We start from the raw sequence: 19,928 nt of genomic DNA, 5'->3' as shown, positions 1-19,928 counted from the left end.
ATATCCCCACACCACTGCTGGATGGAACCACCCACCAGACAATCACCTGACTTCATTATACTAGATGATTGACAAGTAGGTGGTCCCACCCACCTCTCAAAGTTGGCCTGTAGAGATAAGGGTGTGGTCCACCCCACTCTATAAGGTCATAAGAGACTGCACTAAATTGTATAGTGCTGGAGTCTCATTCGTGTTTACCTTCAAGCCTGAGAGTTTCTAGATCATCACATGTAAGAGCTGGGGCTGTAGACTTTAGTTGATTAATTGGTTAGATTAATTAATTTATAACATTTCAATGAGTTGAAAAGGAGCTATCGATTAATGAGTTAGATTTTTAAATATGTTAACTTATTTTTTATTAGCAGTACTTATATAAACTCCCTATGGCAAAACACCATGTTACAAGACGAATTGGCTCCTGTGTAAGAATTGGAGAATGCCTTTTCTAAAATACCATTTGCCACATATATGTGCATCATCTAAAATCAATGGTTTGCTTCTTGTAGAACTATAGTCACATCTGCAAATCTTTGGTTGTGACATTGAAAGGCCTTTATGGCTTAGAAACAGAATAGCTGAAGGTTCACCTGTCTCCTCCTGTACCTACTGATGTGCTAAGTGTAAGAAAAACACTGGGGCCTAATTTGAATAGTAAATTGCTTGGTATCTGGTGGGCACGACTTGTGTGTTTTGCTCTGGAATCAGCCCCTCCCTTCGGTGTGTGTTCCACTAGTTATATTCAGTTAAGAGGGACCAACTGCCTCTTCTTGTTTTCTTGCCTCAGACTTGCCTCGTGGTGTATTTAGTTTCTCTCACTATGATAATTTGTTAGGTTTTTTTTTATTCAAGCTTGTTTACATTTACGTGAGCCACTTATTTTTCTCAAAGAAAAAGGAAACTCTGCTGAAGAAAGGTGTGGAATATCCTAAACTGCGTGAGTATGGGGATATTCCCAGTTTGTCAGGAGGACTGGTTTTGTTAATCATCCCCCCACCTTCACAACAATAATTGAGAGGCCTTTATGGCTTAGAAACAGGATAGCTGAAGGGCCACCTGTCTCCATCTGTACCTACCGATGTGCTAAGATCTTATGTGGATGGCTTCTTATTCATGGATGTGCTTGGCATCTGAGGTCAGACTGGTAGCTATCAGGGTCAGGGCCTTCTCAGTGGTGGCACCAGCAGTTTCCCCAATGAAATTCCCCTGGCATTTACCTTACTGTTCCTCTAGTGCCAGACAAATATATTTTTTTTTATTTTTCTGAGCTTGTTTTATACAATTTTTATCCTGTCAACTATTTTAGGCTGATTTCATGCTTTGGTGACATTTTGCTTGTTGTGATTTTGTAGTTACATTTTATTTGTTTTGTTCTTTTTGTAAATTGTCAAGGGGGCAGTGTTTTTTTCTAAAAAAAACCCAGGAAAAATAAATACAGTAAATGGACAAAAGTACAAAGATTCACAAAATGTTTAGGGGTATGTGTACTCCCGGGGGGGGGGGAGCACTGTAAGTGGGTATAACTGAAGTAGAATATGAGAATATTTAAAATAAATAAACTAAGACTTCAATCCTATACAAACCCTGTTGAACACAATGGGACTCATTTCTGAGAAGTGCCTTACATGCTTACAGTGTTCTCCCATTCAGATGCTGATTGGGTCCACCCAAACTTAGCTTCAACAGTCGCACATCTTAGGTTACTCCCAGATCTTCCCCAGCTAGTCCAATCTGACAATGAGTAGAGTGTGATCAGTGGTAGATCATCAGCTTTCCACACAGAAGGTCCCAGGTTAAATCTGTGACATCTTCAGGTAGGGCTGAGAAAGGGCCCCCCATCTGAAACCAATGGTCTGCCTCAGTATAAGGCAGCCTTCTGTGAGTCACTGATTACCATCCTGTATGCACCCCGACTGAGAAATGACACTGAAAACCAGGCCATCATTCCCAGGAAGATTCTCCCCCTCCACCCTCATTATAAAGAATTTAAGCAGATTGTGGCCTGAAGCAGATCTTCTGCTTAATAGCTGTGTAGATTAAGGAAGTTTTTAAAAAGAACCATTCTGTGCACTGTTGACTCACATTTATTACTCCCGTTGGATTATTGGGAGAGTCATGATGTTTTTAGTATTGAGGTTAATTTTGATGGAGAGGTGCCAAAGACAGAAAGAATCAAATATTAAAAATCACACACACAAGCAGGGTGCAAGCATTTTTAAAGTTTAAATTTCAGTTGTGTCTTCTGCTTCCACAACTTAACGGTTTTTCTAGGAGCAAATGGATTCTATGGTAAATCATTCTCATTCTTTTTTTTTTTTAAATGCCTCTCCTTACATCTACCTCAAAGTGGCAAATACTAGCCAGAGACTCATTTGTATCAGAGAAACAAGAAATTTCATAACAAATCTTCCTACAACTGAGAAGCATACGCTCTCTTCAGTACAACTGTAATTTACTCGTCTATTTAGTAAATGGTGTCCAGTGTTTACAAAGAATGAGCAGACAAAGCGAGACTGAAATATGCTTTGCTATCTTCGTTTCCTTAAGGATAATATGGTACACAACTAGCAGTTAACTTGGACATGAAAACAACATGCAACAATGGCCCCAGAAGACATTTTAGTATCTTATGTAGGAAACCCCGGGTGGCTCTCCTTACCCCCTGCCTACAACAGTAGATGGATGAAAAATGGTATAACTGCCATTTAATACCCCTGCCCAAATTTGTTCACTTTGCTTTGAGAAATAGTAGGATCAGCCCTAATAACAGCTCTGTGCCAGAGTGGTGAGTATACCACAAATGCCCACATTGTGCTGAGAAACGTGAAGACTCCCAGTATCTGACTTGAGCAGAAGTGCCAGTTACCCTACTCTCAGCCAGTATCAAAAGGGAAGACCAATTGTGTCACCTTTTATGTTGATTCTCAGTGCCTGTCCCAATGCTGTCCAAATCGGATATAATGAATCAGCCTATGGTAAAGATGAAGCCCTTCCCCCCCATTCAATGTACAAAAGCCAATGAGACTGGTCATTGAATATTGTTTCAATACCAGCAACAGAACAAAATACCTGAGGGCAAGTAGGCTAGCTCAGGAGGAACAGGATAGACCATGTAGCACAGCCAGTTCTCCCCTTCAACACCGCATCACTCCTCCTGGCCCTCCAGCATCTGCTTGTCTAAAATGACTGCCTCATTCTGCCTAATGGTAGCACTGCCCCTACAGATGTGGCACTCAGTTATGTGTGTCTTTCCTCTGACATTTTTTTCTAAACATTCTTATAAAGTTTCAAGTGGAGACATAACACAGAAGAGCTGCTCAATCCCTTTCCTTTTCATTTCCCCATTCAAAATCTGCCCTCCTCCAAGCTGCTCATCTTAACGCCCTATGTAGTTTACCTAGTCAGATTCAAGCATCCCTTGCACACTCAAGGCTGAATGCCTGACACTCTCTCTAAAGGAAATATGCTGTATTTAATAAAGATATTGTTAAGAACTAAAAATGGCGAAAGCTTTCATGTCTCATCAAATATCGTGACTTCACAAATGAATGTCAATTTCCACTGCCAGCCCCCTTTAAAAAAAAGGAATAAATTTAAAGTGAAGTGACACTATCAAATACATTATTCAAGTAAGAGATGTAAAGAGCTCTTGAGGTTCCATACCTCCTGAAGTAAAAAAATAATTGGTTTCCAAAGAATATGAAGTGCTTAAGGAAGTAGCCACTTTCCAATTTATTCATCCAGGAGCATTTGAAGGAGCTGCTCTGGGCATTTTCAAGGTTAAAAAAAGAGTGGCTGTCTTCATTATCAAACAACAGCATTAAAATTCAAGAGTCTTCCATCCGAATACTAACCTGGCCAGGACTGACCCTGCTTAGCTTCTAGTTCGGGCATGTTCAGGGTAGTATGGTAGCATATGGTACTTCAAAATCAAGAGGGATGGCAACTATAATTTCAAAGAGATGTGGGTTTAGTATATTGAAGATAAAGAAAGATACTGAGGGAAGATACGTTATAATCCGGGGCAAATGGCAAGGGTAGAACACACTATGATTAATATTTATGCTTCTAATGAAAATCAGGTGGAATTTTTTGATAAAGTATTTAAGGAAATGGAGGACGTTCAAAAGAGCTATATGATTATGGCAGGAGATTTAAATATGGTTATAAACAAATGGATAAGTCAAATCCTACCCCCAGAGGAAAAATGTAATAACATTACAGGATCAGCTAAAATTATGAAAAGAAAATATATGAAAGATGTATGGACAGTAATGGGGGGGGGGGGGAGAAGATTTTCTTCTTCTTACCAATGCATTACACCTATTCAAGGATTGATTATATCTTCATTAAAAAAAAACAACTTAATATCTAAAATAACAAATATGGAGATGGGAATAATAAAGGTAACTGATCACGCATTGGTTAACATAGTATTAAAAATAAAGAAAGATTATAAGGAAGCCAGAAGGTGGAGGTTAGATATGAGGGTCTTCAATAATTGTCAAACAGTAAATAAGATAGGGAAAGAATTATTAGACATATGGAAGATGAATGAGAAGGGGCAAAGTACTCAATAATATGGGATACAATGAAAGCAGTGATGAGGGGAATTGGTATTAGGGAATCCAGTAAATTGAAACAAGAAGAAGAAGAAATGAAAAAGTTAGAGGATGAAATTAGGACACTGGAAAATCAATATATTAATGATAAAGATAAAATAAGTTATGCACAATTGCAGGTAAAAAGGAAGGAGTTAGAAAATAAAATTGCAGAGAGATTTGATATTGTTGAAAAGAAATTTTTTTGAACATAGTAATAAAAATTCCAAATTACTGGCTAGAGCTGTACAGTAAAAAATGTAAAGAATTCAATTAGCCTAATATAAAATAAAATGGGTAATATTCACAATCTGATGAAAGATAAATTGAGATTATTTCAGGAGTTTTACCAAGAGTTATATTTAGCAGATAACAATTCTATAGGGAAGATGAAAGAATATATAAAGACACACTGGAAGAAAGTAAGGATGTAACAACCAACGTAAAAAACTTTAAAAAAAAGAAATAGAGGTAGTTATAGGGAAACTAAAAGCAGATGGATTGCGAACAGAATATTATAAGATATTTTTTAAAATATTGGTTCCTAAATTAAAGTTATTATATAATTCAGTAAAAGAGGGTGAGAGGTTCCCTCCATCATGAGAACAATAAATAATGATCTTAATTCCAGAACCAGAAAAAGATTTGAAGGACCCAGAGTCGTATAGGCCAATTTCCTTAATAAATCAAGATGCTAAAATATTGACCACAATAATTGCAAAAAGGATGAATATTTTTATGTATAAATATATAAGTAAAAACCAATGTAGCTTTGTAGCAGGAAGACAGATCACCTTTGAAGCAGGAAGACAGATCACTAGTTTAATAGGAAGAGTGCTGAATAAAATAGATATGAGAAGAAGAAATAAATTGAAAGAGGGCATAGTAGCATTGAATATTGTTAAGGCTTTTGACTGTGTAGAATGGACGGTGTTGAAAATGATTATGGAAAGCTTAGGATTTGGAGAACGATTTAAGGGATTAATAAATCAATCATACTTGAGGAACAAGGCATATGTTGTTGTGAACAATGGTAAAGGTAAAGGTAAAGGTACCCCTGCCCGTATGGGCCAGTCGTGTCCGACTCTAGGGTTGTGTGCTCATCTCACTTAAGAGGCCGGGAGCCAGCGCTGTCCGAAGACACTTCCGGGTCACGTGGCCAGCGTGACGAAGCTGCTCTGGTGAGCCAGCACCAGCGCAGCACACGGAAACGCCGTTTACCTTCCCGCTATAAAGTGGTACCTATTTATCTACTTGCACTTAAGAGTGCTTTCGAACTGCTAGATGGGCAGGAGCTGGGACCGAAAGATGGGAGCTCACCCCGTCGCGGGGATTCGAACCGCCGACCATACGATTGGCAAGTCCTAGGCACTGAGGTTTTACCCCCAGCGCCACCCGCGTCCCTGGTATAACAGAACAAATAACAATGGTATAACAGAACAAATAACACTAGCCCAAGGTACAAGACAAGGATGCCCCCTTTCCCCAGTTTTATTTGTATTGGGTCATTGAAACTCTGGCCAATGTGATTAGAGCAGATGGAAATGTAAAAGGCATAAAAATAATGAAAAAGTTAATGGGGGTGTAAATATGTACAATTATTATTATTTATTTGGCAAAGGGAGATAACAGAAATCACTGGGTTAAAGCTCTCCAAAAGTCCAGAGGTAGCATTGCTATCAATTTACCATGGGGTGGAAGGTTCACAGGCTATGAAGGACTTGCTCACAAATTTATTGACAGCTGCACAAGTTGTTATAGCTAGGAAGTGGAAGGGGCAAGGTGAATATAAAATAGAAGAATGGTATAAAGAGGTGTGGGATATAGCTATTAATGATAAATGAATGTGCCATTAAGGTAAGACGGGGAATAAGCAGGAGAAATGATTTTGAGGAGATATGGAAGTTATTTGAACTGTTAAAACGGAAAGGGGTCAAACCATCGCAAGAGGTGTTGAAATTTTGGGAGGTTGGATAGTTACAATGGAATTGTCTCAGGGGTGGGGTGCACATTTTTATTTGTTATTATTTATTATTATTACTTTGTTAAAATAAAATAAAAAAAATCAAGAGTTGTTCTCGAAATGAAGTACTCAGTTCTGCATATGTTGCCTTACCAAGGACAATGTGACTTGTCCCAAAGTCTAGACTGTTTAATCCGCTAAATATTTCACGATGTGCAGTCTACCCCTTTACGTGCTAATGAACACATCTTAGCATGTGAAGAGGGGCATTGAGAAAAACACGCTAACTCTTCCCCTTCAGCATTTTCATCCTTCTCCATGAGTTTGAGGGTTACCTTTTCTGAAGTGAGGAGCCTCTGGTGCTTGTGGAGGTTCTGCTCATGTTTTTGAATCCTGCTTTTCCAGGGCACAAAAATGTGTGGGGAACATAAAAGCTGTAGAACCCAAGGCCCTCCTGCCCCCAGTGTGTTAACTCACTTTCCAAATGCTTTTAAACAGCTAACCTTTTGAATTACTTCAGTTTTATTGTTGGCCACAGCAGGTCAAGATTTAGCATTTTAACTGGCTAAAAGCCCACAAATGCTTTATTTAAGAGGTTGCTGCAATATTGAACTGGAAGATTTCACTACCAAAATTCGCCCCACTAATAAATAATCTGTGTGAGAGTTTATCTGACCTTCGTACTGAGCAGCATTTTTATTCTGCTTGAATCATGTCTAGTTCCTGTTTACCTCTGCAGAAACAAATGAAAGACTGTTGCAAAATAATCATATTTCTCTTCTAGGCACATAAATGCTTGCATGCTGTATTCATGACACACAGCACTTAAAAAATGTCAATACTTGAAAATAATGGTTGAGTTAAAATCAACCAAATGAAGTTAAATGTTTCGGGGACTGGCCGGCGATAGCTACTTTCCCTTACGTCTCTTCTGATGCAGATGTCTCAATGTTTCCCAGTTTCCCAATAGATTTAATCCTCCTTTCCTGTGTCATATTTAGTTGCAGTCTCTCCCAGCATACCAGCTCATCTGCATTCACTCAGCTTTCATGATAAGCTCTAGCATTAACCATACTCAGCAGAAAATGACCTCACTTGCCCAATTGGCCACTTTAGTGGATCACTCTTTTATCCAGCTGTTTTTTTAAAGCCATTAATCATGTTTGGGGGGGGCTGCAAAAGCATATACAAATAATAATAATATTCTATTGTAGTTCGCTTTCCTCCTTTTTATACTTTCATTTTTTAAAAAAGTAAATCTCAATTATGGAAACATATATTGCACTCTCTCCCCTCCCCACCCCGTTCTCTTTTAACTTTCCTATTTTGCTTTTGAGTGACATTTTATTTCTTTTTTTTTTTAATAATTTTTTATTAAGGTTTTAAACAAAGAAAAAAGAAAAACAACACACACAAAAAGTGACATTTTATTTCTTTGTTGGTATTTCAGAAAGCAAAATAACCTTAAAGGTGCTTCCACAGCAGCCATCCTCTCCTGCTTTGTGCATTTTGCCAGAACAAAGGTGGCAACCCTACTTGGGACAGCCTTCATGCATAACATGTGCTCAACCACTAAATTGTATACAGGGCCTCTCCACCCCCATCATTCAGCTTGGACACTGAGGTTCAGCTCTGAGGGCCTTCTGGTAGTTCCTTTACTGTGAGAAGTGAAGTTTCGGGAAACCAGGCAGAGGGCCTTCTCGGTTGTGGTGCCTGCCCTGTGGAACACCCTCCTGTCAGACATAAACATTTATACAACTTTCCGAAGACATCCGAAGGTAGCCCGTATCGGAAAGCTTTTAATGTCTGATGTTTTGTTGTATTCTTTTATATTCTGTGGGAAGCTGCCCAGAGTGGCTGGGGCAGCCCAGTCAGATGGGTAGGGTATTATCTATCTATCTATCTATCTATCTATGGACTTAGTCACATCCGAACATGATTTAACTGTTAACCCACCTTTCCCCCATTCAAATAGAGGTAGTACACACATGCACACTTATTTAAATTTGTATACAAAGAGCAACTTTTGTATAGGATAGGAATTTTTAATGTGGTTTGCATGTGCAGTTTTCTGGTTTTGTTCAAATCTGTGGGATCAGAAGAAATAGAACACCTTCAGGAGCTCCTAGAAATAGTCAAGAGTACTGTTAGAAAACAACACACTTTCCAAATTGCTGCACAATATCTGGAGTAGACATGCTTCTGTGGCTTACATATGCAGTAGCTGACAATACTGGGAGAGGGTTGGTTTAGTTTGGTTTTTAAGTAAAAGCTAACACATGAGTGAACATATTCAGAGAAATGGACCTTCCAGGATTGATATTTCGAATGGTTGGAGGGGTTTTTAGGAAAGAACAGGGTCTGAATCAACAACACTTCTGAGCCAGGACAAGAAAGACATTGAGCATACACCCATACCACCAGCCTTCTTCAGTTGGGGTTTGGGAAGTCTTAGAAAAGATGAAGTTGGTCAGGTTATGTTGGTCAGTCCTCAAAGCCAAGCCAATGTGGGTTGCATTCATCATAGGTGATGACCCTTCTATATGGCATTGTGGTCATATTATACCAAATGTATAGTGCCAACTGTGTAAGGTCAACTCAATGATTGATGATAAATTTCCATTTCTCTATAGACCTCCAGGAAGAGGCTCAAATAACTACCCCCCCTCCCTGCTTTTAAAAAATCAATTTAAGTTGCTTTATGGCTCAGTTCAACAATAAAGCAGCAAATAAGAATGTAGAAATGGTGGTGACTGTACTCGGTTAGTTGGTTCAGTTTATAACAGTGATCAAATGCACACAGGCATCGTTAAGGTGGGAAAATGCTGCTATGAATGTTAAGCATGATATTTGGCACGTTACTGATTTCTCCTGACAGACAGCTATTTGAATTATTTCAGATAAGGGTAGTTTGTCTGTCTGATGCTGATGTATCTCTTAACAATGATCCTTAGACAATAAGTCCTTGATTTGCAAATCCTCTTGCCGTCACAAAATGTGTCAACCAAAATTGGTTGTCATGGAAATAGTCATGATGTTATAGATGTGAAAAGGAACTTAACCAAGCTAGGATAATGCACACATGCCTTTCTCCCGTCATTTCTTGGCTAAAATACTCTGGAAATAAATGAAAAGTCTAAATGATGTCCTTGTGAAGCATATCTACTTTCTTTTTGTAGACCATCAAAAGTCTACAACAGCCTTTGCCAATGTGGTGCCCTTCAGATATTGTTGAATTACAACTCCCATCGACCTCTGTCAGCATGGGGCTTTTTTTCAGCTGGAACTCACCAGAACTCAGTTCCAACACCATTGTCATTCTAAGAGAACAAAGGAGGTGTTTGTGGTGACTTGTGGCACCTCTTTTTTGAGAAAAAATAGCCCTGGGGCTAATGAAGATTGTAGTTTAAAAATTCTGGTGGGCACTACATTAGGAAATGCTGTTGCAGTGACTGTTATCCACTTCATAGTCCAACCTTAGCCCTTTGGATCTGAGTGACTACTGTCGGATTCTGCTAATATAACATCAAGGTTTGTGATGATGGTGATACCCTTGCTCTGTTTTGTGATCCCTGAAAAGCCTATTTGACCAGAAACTTCAGCGTCCAAAAGAAAAGCGCATGTATACTTTCTTGAGAACTGTTGTCATTCCTCCATTTCTGGGTTGGATTAATCAACAGGATAAATATATTATAAAACCCTTGCTGTATGTCAGAATACCACTGTGAGCAAATGGTGCCTATCTTGAACTTCTTCCATGTTCTCCATAGATTTGGAACAAGTTTCTTCATCATGTAATGGAGGGGAATGGAAAAGTGCTGTGCCTTGCCTAAGATGAGGAGAAATTTGAACTGCTCATCACTGCTTCTTGTCACGCAATCATTAAAGGGCCTTTCCTTTTCCCTTTATTGCACTTCATACGCAGCAGCCACTCCTCCTCTCAGCAGCCATCTCCTGGAAGCTGCCCCTCAAACACACCATGCCCTTTGGGAGGACACAGAAGCTGCTGGAGTAGCTCAGTCGGTAGAGCATGAGACTCTTAATCTCAGTCGTGAGTTCGAGCCCCATGTTGATTCCTGCATTGCAGGGGGTTGCACTAGATGTCCCTCATGATTCCTTCCTACTCTATGATTTTCTTATGTTCTATGATTCTATGCTCTAAGGAGCATTGGGGAGCAGAAACTTCCAACAGCCACAGAGAAGTGTTTCACTGTTCCCACTTGCAGCAGTGGCAAAAATAGCTTTTGAATAGGGAGGGAAAGACTACTGGCATTGCCGTGCCAAACACCTAGGAGAAGGCCTTCACAAACTTTCACCCCCAAATCACACACACACCTAGATCAAATTTCAAGTGGAGAGTTCACAAAGTTGGACTTCTGGGTCCTGCTTTAGTATTGCACTAAAAACGGCATTCAGTTGTGAGCTACTCTCTTAGTGTAAAAAAAAAAAGGTAAAAGACCCCCTGGACAGTTAAATCCAGTCAAAGTCAACTATGGGGTGCGACGCTCACCTCGCTTTTTAGGCCGAGGGAGCCAGTGTTTGTAGGTGCATTGATCCTGAAGGCAATCTGTTCTGAAAGGCTTGGAGCATCACAGTTCTAAAAAACAAAATAGTATCTTTTGATATGACTTGGTACAAAGGCAGTTTCCCATTCCTGGTGTGTGTATTCTAATCACTCACTCTGCAGCACCAACACTTTAACAAAACAGAAAACAGGAGGGGGGGGAAACAAGTGGCTTTTCATTGTGCAGAAAAATAGCAGAAAGGACTTGGCAATTTCAAACTGTTGGGAAGGACTTAGCCATGTGACTCCTATTAAAGCAGTCAAATATGTGTCAAGTGGTGAATAACCCCCCAGAATGCTTTGAAGATGTACTTCAATGTGATTTTTTTTCCCTGGCTTTTTTTTTCTTGATGGGGGAGGGCTTTTTGAAGGAAGTTGTGAAACATGACCACAGAACGCCACTCTCAAGAGACTGCTTCAGTTACTCCTCCTAGTGCACAGAGAAAAGAAAAGGCTGCTAAAAGGGGGGGGGGGGGAACCATTTTTTGCATTTGGAATGCCAGCAGCAGGATAGTAAAAACAAGCATCCTTTTGACACTGACAAACTATTTAGTAGCTAAACAGGGCAGGGCAGGGACATCACAAGAGAAAGTGGATGGATTAGTGCTGGATCAAAAATTTATAGCGATTCAGGGGTTTTCCTGCCCCCCCCTTGCTTGGAAGGAAAATCTTTTAATCCAGAATATTGGCGGCTTCCTGGGTTCATACTGCACACCCCTTGTATCTGCTCTGCAGCACAAATGTTAAAGTTCTGCAGTGTCTCATTTTTCAAATGTTGATCTGACAATCCTTCCTTGTGGTTGGCAGAAGGAATAAATCACTGGCAAAAGCCACTGCTCAGCAGAATTTAAGAAGTGGCATGTTGGGTCAGACAGTGGGCAGTGGCTCCCTTTCCATAAACCCTGGCTTGTCCAGACACCCCAGGGAGTCAAAGAGAGAGCATGGTGGGTATTTCAATTCCCAGCATTAACAGTGACAAGGATGAGTAAGGTGGTAGTAGAACTGTTCTGTTACACAAACTACCTTCTTGCATCTGCAGTCCCTCTAGTCAAGAAAGCACAGGGCTCTTAAGTGATATAAATCATGCTTGGCACCTGATGGAGCATCTCCATTCCTATTATTCAGGGCCTTCTCAGTAGTGGTGCCCACCCTGTGGAATGTCTTCCCATCAGATGTCAATGAGATAAGTAACTATACAACCGTTGGAAGACATCTGAAGGCAGTCTTGTATAGGGAAGTTTTTAATGTTTATTTTTTTATGTTTTTGTACATGCTGGATGCCACCCAGATGGGCAGGGTACAAATAATAAAATTATTATTATTGGATTATTGGATTATGCCACTCTAGGATCATCCCATTGAATTGTAGGATCACTCACAATCTTTTAAACCCAAAGCTAGCCTCCTCTTTGAGAACCCACACAGACATGTGCAATTGTTGTGCTTTTATCTGAGATCTAGTATTGAATTTTCATTAAATCATTAAGTAGCCATTTGCTGACTCAGTCCTTCTGTAAGGAAATGTAGAATGACTTAATGAAGAGTTGAGGCAGGCCTTTATCTCTGCCTGCTCTGGCCTTATGGACAGCTCCATGGGGAATAATAGACTTGTAGGAACATCTGAAAGAGGACAGCATCAAGTCTTACTGAAAACTGGCACAGTTTTTTATGCTCCTCTTTTGGGTAACTGCCTATAACCAACAGCTGCCCCTGCCGTCTGTCAGCAGGAGCCTGCCAGTTTGCTGTGAACATAGGCCAACATTTCACACCTGCCAGAACTATTGGTAAAACTTTGACCCGAGTTCTTGGGGTTTCAGCTTCAAAGGGATATAAGTAAGAAGAATCATTATGCAAGAGCGACATGTAGGGATAGCGGTGCACAGGTTAGAAATGAATGTTAATGTTAGCAATGAGATCTGATGTGATCTACAGCCCTGCAGCCTTTACACATGTGCCTTTACAATACAGGTAATCATTCAAAAAGAACTAGTGATAGTTATGCTGGCAGATTTACTATGTGCACTAGAGGTCAAAGAGCAAAAGGTCACTTTGCAAATATCCTTTTCAGGTGTCTCCGAATGCCTATCAGAATGCACATAAATGTACAGGAACACTCTGAAGAAAGTTGTTTTTATGACCTGCCTGGCTCGTAGCACAAATTAAAGGTTGGAAATAAATTCCTTACCAGAACTGTCAAGGCAGCTACCAAATTTAGAGCTCCCCATACCTCTGAAGACAGAAATAAAGGCGGTGTCAGTAGTCTAAGCTCAGTGTTGAACCCAGGTGAAGTGCTATTCTGAAACGCCTGGTTAATAATAATAATAATAATAATAATAATAATAAATTTTATTTATATCCCGCCCTCCCCAGCCAAAGCCAGGCTCAGGGCGGCTAACAACAAACAAATAATCAAACAATCAAATAATCCACCATTCTAAAACATTTCATTATAAAAATTAATTAAAATCAAATTAATGGCAAATTAATACACATTTTTAATAACAGTTACACACCTTTCTCTAATTAGGCCACATCTTCCTAGGTATCTGATTTCACAGGCCGTGATCCTCTAGCCATGCAGGCAATGTAGGCCAGGGTTGGCTAACCTGTGACCTGCAAGCCCCCAAAGTTGTTTCTGCCCCCCATTTAATTTTTATTTTAAAAAGAACTGATGTTCACATAGTTGCACAACTGTGATGCCCAAAGTTGTTGTTTGGTCCCTCTAAAAATGTCATTTAAATAAAAAAGATAAACTCTGTGATGCCTTTTTTAAAAAAATGTGGTTCCTCCAGCCCGCTCCCCAACATTCACCTGTTTGTTTGTTTTTTTGAAGTTTCTACTGACCACTCCTATGGGTCTTCTGCTGTGGTTCTATAATGTCAAAGGGCTTTGTGATCCCCTGACCCCATCTTCCCAAAATTCCTTGTCCTTTAAAAAAATAAAAATGAACAATTTGGTCACACCCACTTTGGCCATGTCCACTTTGACATATGGGCCCAGGAGGTTTGACCATGAGTCAATGCTGCCTTTGGCCCCAAAACGGTTAGCTACCCCTGGCGTATACATTCACTCCTCTCCCTGGTTGATGTGTACAATAGCAATTGGTGGATTGCTCCCTGGAGAATCCAAGCTGCACCGTTCGTTCTGGAATTGTTCCGTGCTAAATTACCCTGAATAATTCCTAAGTGGCAGCCTTGGAAATATGAGAGTAGCCCATCTCATCGATCTGGGAGCTCCTGCTGGCGCATTAGACAGCCCTGACCTCCCCATTGCCTCTCCCCACATGCAGTTCCTCCTGGGAAGCAACAGTGAGGCTGGCACCAAAGGCCAGGTATGTCCTGCCTTCACTCCTTGCTGGTCACTGTATTAATCTGAAATGTGTCTTAACAGCTAGCTGGATGGTTAACCCTGTCACTTACAGCACAAATCCATGCCTGCTACTCAGAACTTGCTCCCAGGGAAGCATGTACTGTATTGTAGTCCAAAAACAGCTGGAGATCCAAGTGTGGGAAACACTGCTGTACGGTATAGCATTGTAGGCTCAACTTTATCCAGCCTTCTTTATCCATAGTCTAATACTGCTACAATTGCAATGGTTAATGATGAAACAGTGGGTAAAGGAGGAAGCAGAACAATAGTTATGTGGCATATTTCCTGTAGAAGGCTCGTGACAGTTGTTCTCCCAACCAAATGAGAGCCACGGATGATTTCTGACTTCTTTTCTCTGTGCCTTTAGGGTTTAGGGTTTTTGTGTGTGTGTTTTTTAAGGTTTGTCCATGAATTGTGTATTAGCGTAACATTTGTGACACTCAGAGGTTACACAGCTCATTAAAGTTTGTCCACATATGAGGTGCAGTGGTTCATAGGGGCTGAGCTGTCAATGATGTTTCTTTCAGCAGACAATAAATACTGGTTGCTGCTAAAAATAATGAATCTGTTTCAATTTTTTATTGTGTAGAGGTCAGCAAATAGTGCACACATCTGCAAACAGTCCTTTGAAAAAAATAACATTGGCCTTTTGATGTTTGCACATGACAGCCTTGTATGCAGCTGACTATCTCTTACATAAACATTTCAGGAGAATCCGTGCATTTGAGATGTGCTGGGGACTGAGGCTGAGATGTTCATTGTAAGTAGCCTTTAAGAAACTGGTGTACAGATCTCAAACTGGCTGATTTTGACCCGTTCAGACCTAGCCAAAGCATCTTCAATAAATAAATTGTGGAGTTGGGGGAGGTGTTATTTGATTTAAACTACAAATTGAAAAAAAGATCACAGGTTTTTTAAAAAAAGAAATCCTTTCACATCTTAAAAATATTTGAGGGAATTATGATTTGATCTTGCAACACTACCAGGCAATAAAAAGGAACTCAGACCCTTCATTAAATTATCTGTTGTGAATTATTCTATCGTAACTAATCAAAAGAGTGGTTCCAGTCAGAAATATTCTCCCTCTTCTAATTTGATTCTGGGTTTAACAATGCAAAGCAATTTCCTCCAGTACGAAACTAATCTCCACTGTACACCTCTCAGTTGTGCTTTAATGATTTGAATTTAAATTGCCACCACATGGTTAGGACTATGCACAGCTGTTAGAATATTCAGATGTGCTTCCCATGTTGTATGGAAAGCACCTTCACCAGTGCTGTGAGTGCTCAGACCTCAGCAGTGCTGGGGTAGTTAATTCATGCAGCCAAAAATGGGATCATCCTAAAAGCTTGAGAGAGATAGGGATTCCACCCAAAAAAAATGATGAAATTTATCCAGTATAATAATAATAATAATTTATTATTTATACCCCGCCCATCTGGCTGGGTTTCCACAGCCACTCTGGGCGGCTCCAACAGAATATTAAAAACACGATAAAACATGTTTTTCTGGGCATATACAAAGAACTGAACTTGCATGACCTCCTGCTCCGGAATCTTGGATCTCTTTGAAATAAAGCCATTTGCTGAATCCATGGGTTCAGTGCCTGGCACCCAGAAACTCATGACACAGGGGAGTCTGGCACCCACAAACTCATAACAGTTCACTTCATTGCAGCCTAAGGAAAGCTGTTTATTGGCAGAACACACTGAGCATAAACTGAAAGAAACAGGGGGACGAGGAGGTCTAAGGGTGAAGTCTTGCTCCTGTCCATCATAATACTGCACAGATTACTACAGGGTGTTGAGAGGGGTTATTTTTAACTATTAAGTGAGAAACAGCAGCCATAGTCTAGGCCAGAAGTGTTTTCCTTTGGTGACCCCGCCATGTTGAAAAGCATGTGTGTTTGTGTGGTGTTTCCTGTCCTTTCCAGAAAATCACTGTGCTGCATGAAAAGGGGTCTAGAACTTTTTAAAATAAATAAAACTGCTTAACCCACTAAAATATATATATTTAAAAATGAATATTAAGGGGAGCCATGCCCATTGTTAAGCAAGGTAGCTAAAGTAATGGTGTCATGTCCTCCATTGTGACACGTCCCCCTGCTAAGTGACTTGGCTGGGGACTTTGGGAACAGCAACTATTTGAGAGGATAGTTCAGGCAAGAGGCGGTAGCTTGTGAGTATGTTTTCCAGCACAATGAAGAAACTTTCTTCCTCTGAGGTATAAGTAGGATTTCTAATTCTCAGGGCCACCTTAGATGCTTTGAGGGAAATGGCTTGCCTTGTCCCTTGTGGGCATGATCACAGGAAGGGCACTTCCCAGTTTTGGAGGGTCTTTTGACAAGATGCCCTACACCGTGGGTCCAAATCATTGCTGCACCCTCCATTAGAGGTTCCTGACAGAGTTCAGCTACCAGGTGCCCCCTGTGCAGTGCAGAGATGGAGAGCATCAAGGAAATAACTTGAGAAATGGTTATGTGAAATGGCCCTTCCCCCAGCTGTTTTTCAAATCATTTCATTGTTTGTTTAGCCCATGGACTTGGAAATTAGTCCATCCAATTCAGTGGGTCTTAACTCTGATTAGCTTATTAGAGAAGCACAGGGTTGTACAGTGGTACCTCGGGTTACAAATACCTCAGGTTACAAACACTTCGGGTTACAGACTCTGCTAACCCGGAAGTAGTACCTCAGGTTGAGAACTTTGCCCCAGGATCCGAACAGGAATTGCACGGCGGCAGCGGGAGGCCCCGTTAGCTAAAGCGGTATCTCAGGTTAAGAACGGTTTCAGGTTAGTTCCCAAACAACTCAGAACCCGAATGCTGCAAACCCAGAAGTAGGCGTTCCGATTTTCAAACTTTGCCTCGGAAGCCGAACGTGCTCCTGAGCTTCCATTTTCACTGTTGCACAGCTCATTTGAGGGCCCCCCCCATCATAATTAAGGCTTTTCCCTTGCCGTTTTTACCCTTGCGCAGCTCATTTAAGTCCTTCCCATTGTAATTAAAGCCTTCCGTTTCTGATTACAGTGTTCTGAGGTGATATTTGGTGCTTTTGTTTTTGCTATTTTTTGTGTTTATGTTTGTGTGTGTGTGTGTGTTTTCCTTTTTGTGACTATGGCTTGTTTTTCCTTTTATGATTGATTCTGTGACTGCAGAAATGGATAAAAGCCCCCCATCCAAACAATGACTTGTTGCAGGTAAGAAAAAATAATAATTTTTATCACCTACAATACTGTCTTATTTATTTTATGGTACAGAACATTGATTATTGCTTTCATTTTATGGATCAATGGTCTTGTTAGATAGTAAAATTCATGTTAAATTGCTGTTTTAGGGGTTGTTTTTAAAAGTCTGGAACGGATTAATCCGTTTTGCATTACTTTCTGTGGGAAAGTGCGTCCTGGTTTTGGAACGGACTTCCGAAATGGATTAAGTTTGAGAACCAAGGTACCACTGTACTGTTCATCTCTGATTCCACCACTGCCACAAGCAAGCAAACAAATAAATAAATTGCAGGGGGACAGCTTTGGGCCTGGTTTCAAATCAAACATCTTAAAATCACCAATTCTGAGGTGAGAGAAACAGCTGGGAAATTACCCTTGTCCATTTACTTCAGCCCTACAGGCACACAGAAAGCAAGCAATACTCTTTCAGAGCAATGTTCAGTTCTTAAGTGCAGGTCATATCCACACCATACATTTAAAGCACATCACTGGCTCCTGCCTCCCCCCAAGAATCCTGGGAACTGTAGTTTATTAAGAGTGCTGGGAATTGTAGTTCTGAGGGGGGGTAAACTACAGCTCCCAGGATTTAGGGGTGTGTGAAAGCCAGGTGCTTTAAGTTGGTGTTCTTGGTGTTTGCTGTGGTTGGGACCCAAAGGACTGCTTTAGACATGCCCAAGAATTTATTAACAAGAGTATGGGCAAAGTCCCATATTCTTTGGTAATTCAAATAGCTTCTCTCTCCCTATGTTTTCTTTCATCCTTTCTTTCCAAATCCTCACAGGGTTTCTTGTATTTCTTCCTATCTTACAATTTGCTTGCACAAAAGAATGACGTTAAGTCTGAAAGTCTATCCTTGACACAGCAGGAGCGCCCAGTTTAGTCTTTGTGTGTGTGTGTGTGTTCGTGTGTGTCAGGAACAGTACATTAAGTGATTTATTTATTTAGTAAATTTCTCCCCTGCCTTCCTTCATCACCAATCCCAGGGCAAGTTACAAATGATAAACACCTAAAACAATTCAGGTAAATAACAACAACTAATGAAAATATAAGAAATAAAATAATAGTCTGTATAATGTGATAGGAATTTTATGGTCTTAGATATATGGTAATGTTCATAACTGCACATACATAGATCAACACAGGAAGACAAACCTGGAACCATTTTGATTCCTAAACTGACCAAATCCTTTCTCTGCAAGGTTACCCCATTGTCTCTTTCCTCACAAATCCTGTCTCAAGGATATGTCTGTTTGAATAAGGTGTGAGCCTGTGACCTGGCCCAGGAAACAAGTATTTTACCACTACAAAAGAATGGCCAGGCTCCCCAGGCAATCCAATCAAGTAACTTGCCAGACAGGAGATAAACAAGGACAAGAGAAAAACAACATTTAAATTTCTGTGATGTAGGTGGGATGTATCTGAGGGGTGGTCTTAGGTTACACCCCTTCTGTGATGTATGCATAATGTTTCTGGGGGTGGTCTTGATCTAGAGAATGGGAATTTCAAAAGTCTTTATAAGGCCTTGCAGGCCATTGTTCTGGGTCCTCTTCCTCTCCTGCGTGTGAGGGGAGTACCCTGTTGCAACAGATCAATAAAGATCAAGCTTACTAGCTGCTTTGCTTCTCAATATTCTCTGGTTGGCCTCTGTTATTTTCTCCTACCAATAGGGAACCTATGTAAGGACTCTATATGGGCTCTTGGATACCCCATAAGGGAAAAGGGCATATTTTTATTTACAACAATAACCTCTAAAATTAAATTTCTACTGCAAACAGTTTTAGATTTTAAGTAGTAAGTACCATACTTCTTTGGAACCCATCTGTTGTGTTATCTCCCTTCCTGCTTCTTTTTATGTATAATTCCCAGAAGTGGCTACAATTACCCTCCTACAGATAGTAATAGACTCCGAGTCAGGGATTAAATCCACCAGGCCCACACCTTAAATGCAGTTCTAAATTTTGGAGAAAACAAACTTCTAAGGTATCCTGCCTGCTATTACTTAACCCTAATACGTGGAACTCCAGCTGACAGTGTCTCGGCCTCAACTGGCAACGCATCAAGGTTAAGCAGACATGTGAGGAAACTCCCATTTAAATATATATTTTAAACAACTGAGACTAGTAAGGGCACAGTAAGGCAGAACTGCACAGTTAGGTCATGTGTAGTTTTAAAAGGAATTAGATAAATGTATGGATAACTGTAGATAACTATA

General features: G+C 40.3%; 1 protein-coding gene across 4 annotated transcripts in view; it reads left to right on the top strand.

Moving 5' to 3' along the window:
* Positions 1-786: 786 nt before the first annotated feature.
* Positions 787-19,928, top strand: part of RAI2 (retinoic acid induced 2) — a 95,279-nt gene continuing 76,137 nt past the window's right edge. For 2 of the 4 annotated variants that reach the window (XM_081001650.1, XM_081001653.1), the window contains exons 1-2: positions 787-934; positions 17,648-17,689. The gene's annotated coding sequence lies outside the window, so the exon portion shown is untranslated. The other 2 variants (XM_081001652.1, XM_081001651.1) reach the window with 2 other exon arrangements.

Source organism: Podarcis pityusensis (genome assembly GCF_964106645.2).
Source record: "Podarcis pityusensis genome assembly, chromosome: 4".
NCBI classification, from domain to species: domain Eukaryota; kingdom Metazoa; phylum Chordata; class Lepidosauria; order Squamata; family Lacertidae; genus Podarcis; species Podarcis pityusensis.
The sequence above is the reverse complement of the archived record's forward strand: the minus strand, read 5'-3'. Positions and strand labels throughout refer to the sequence as shown.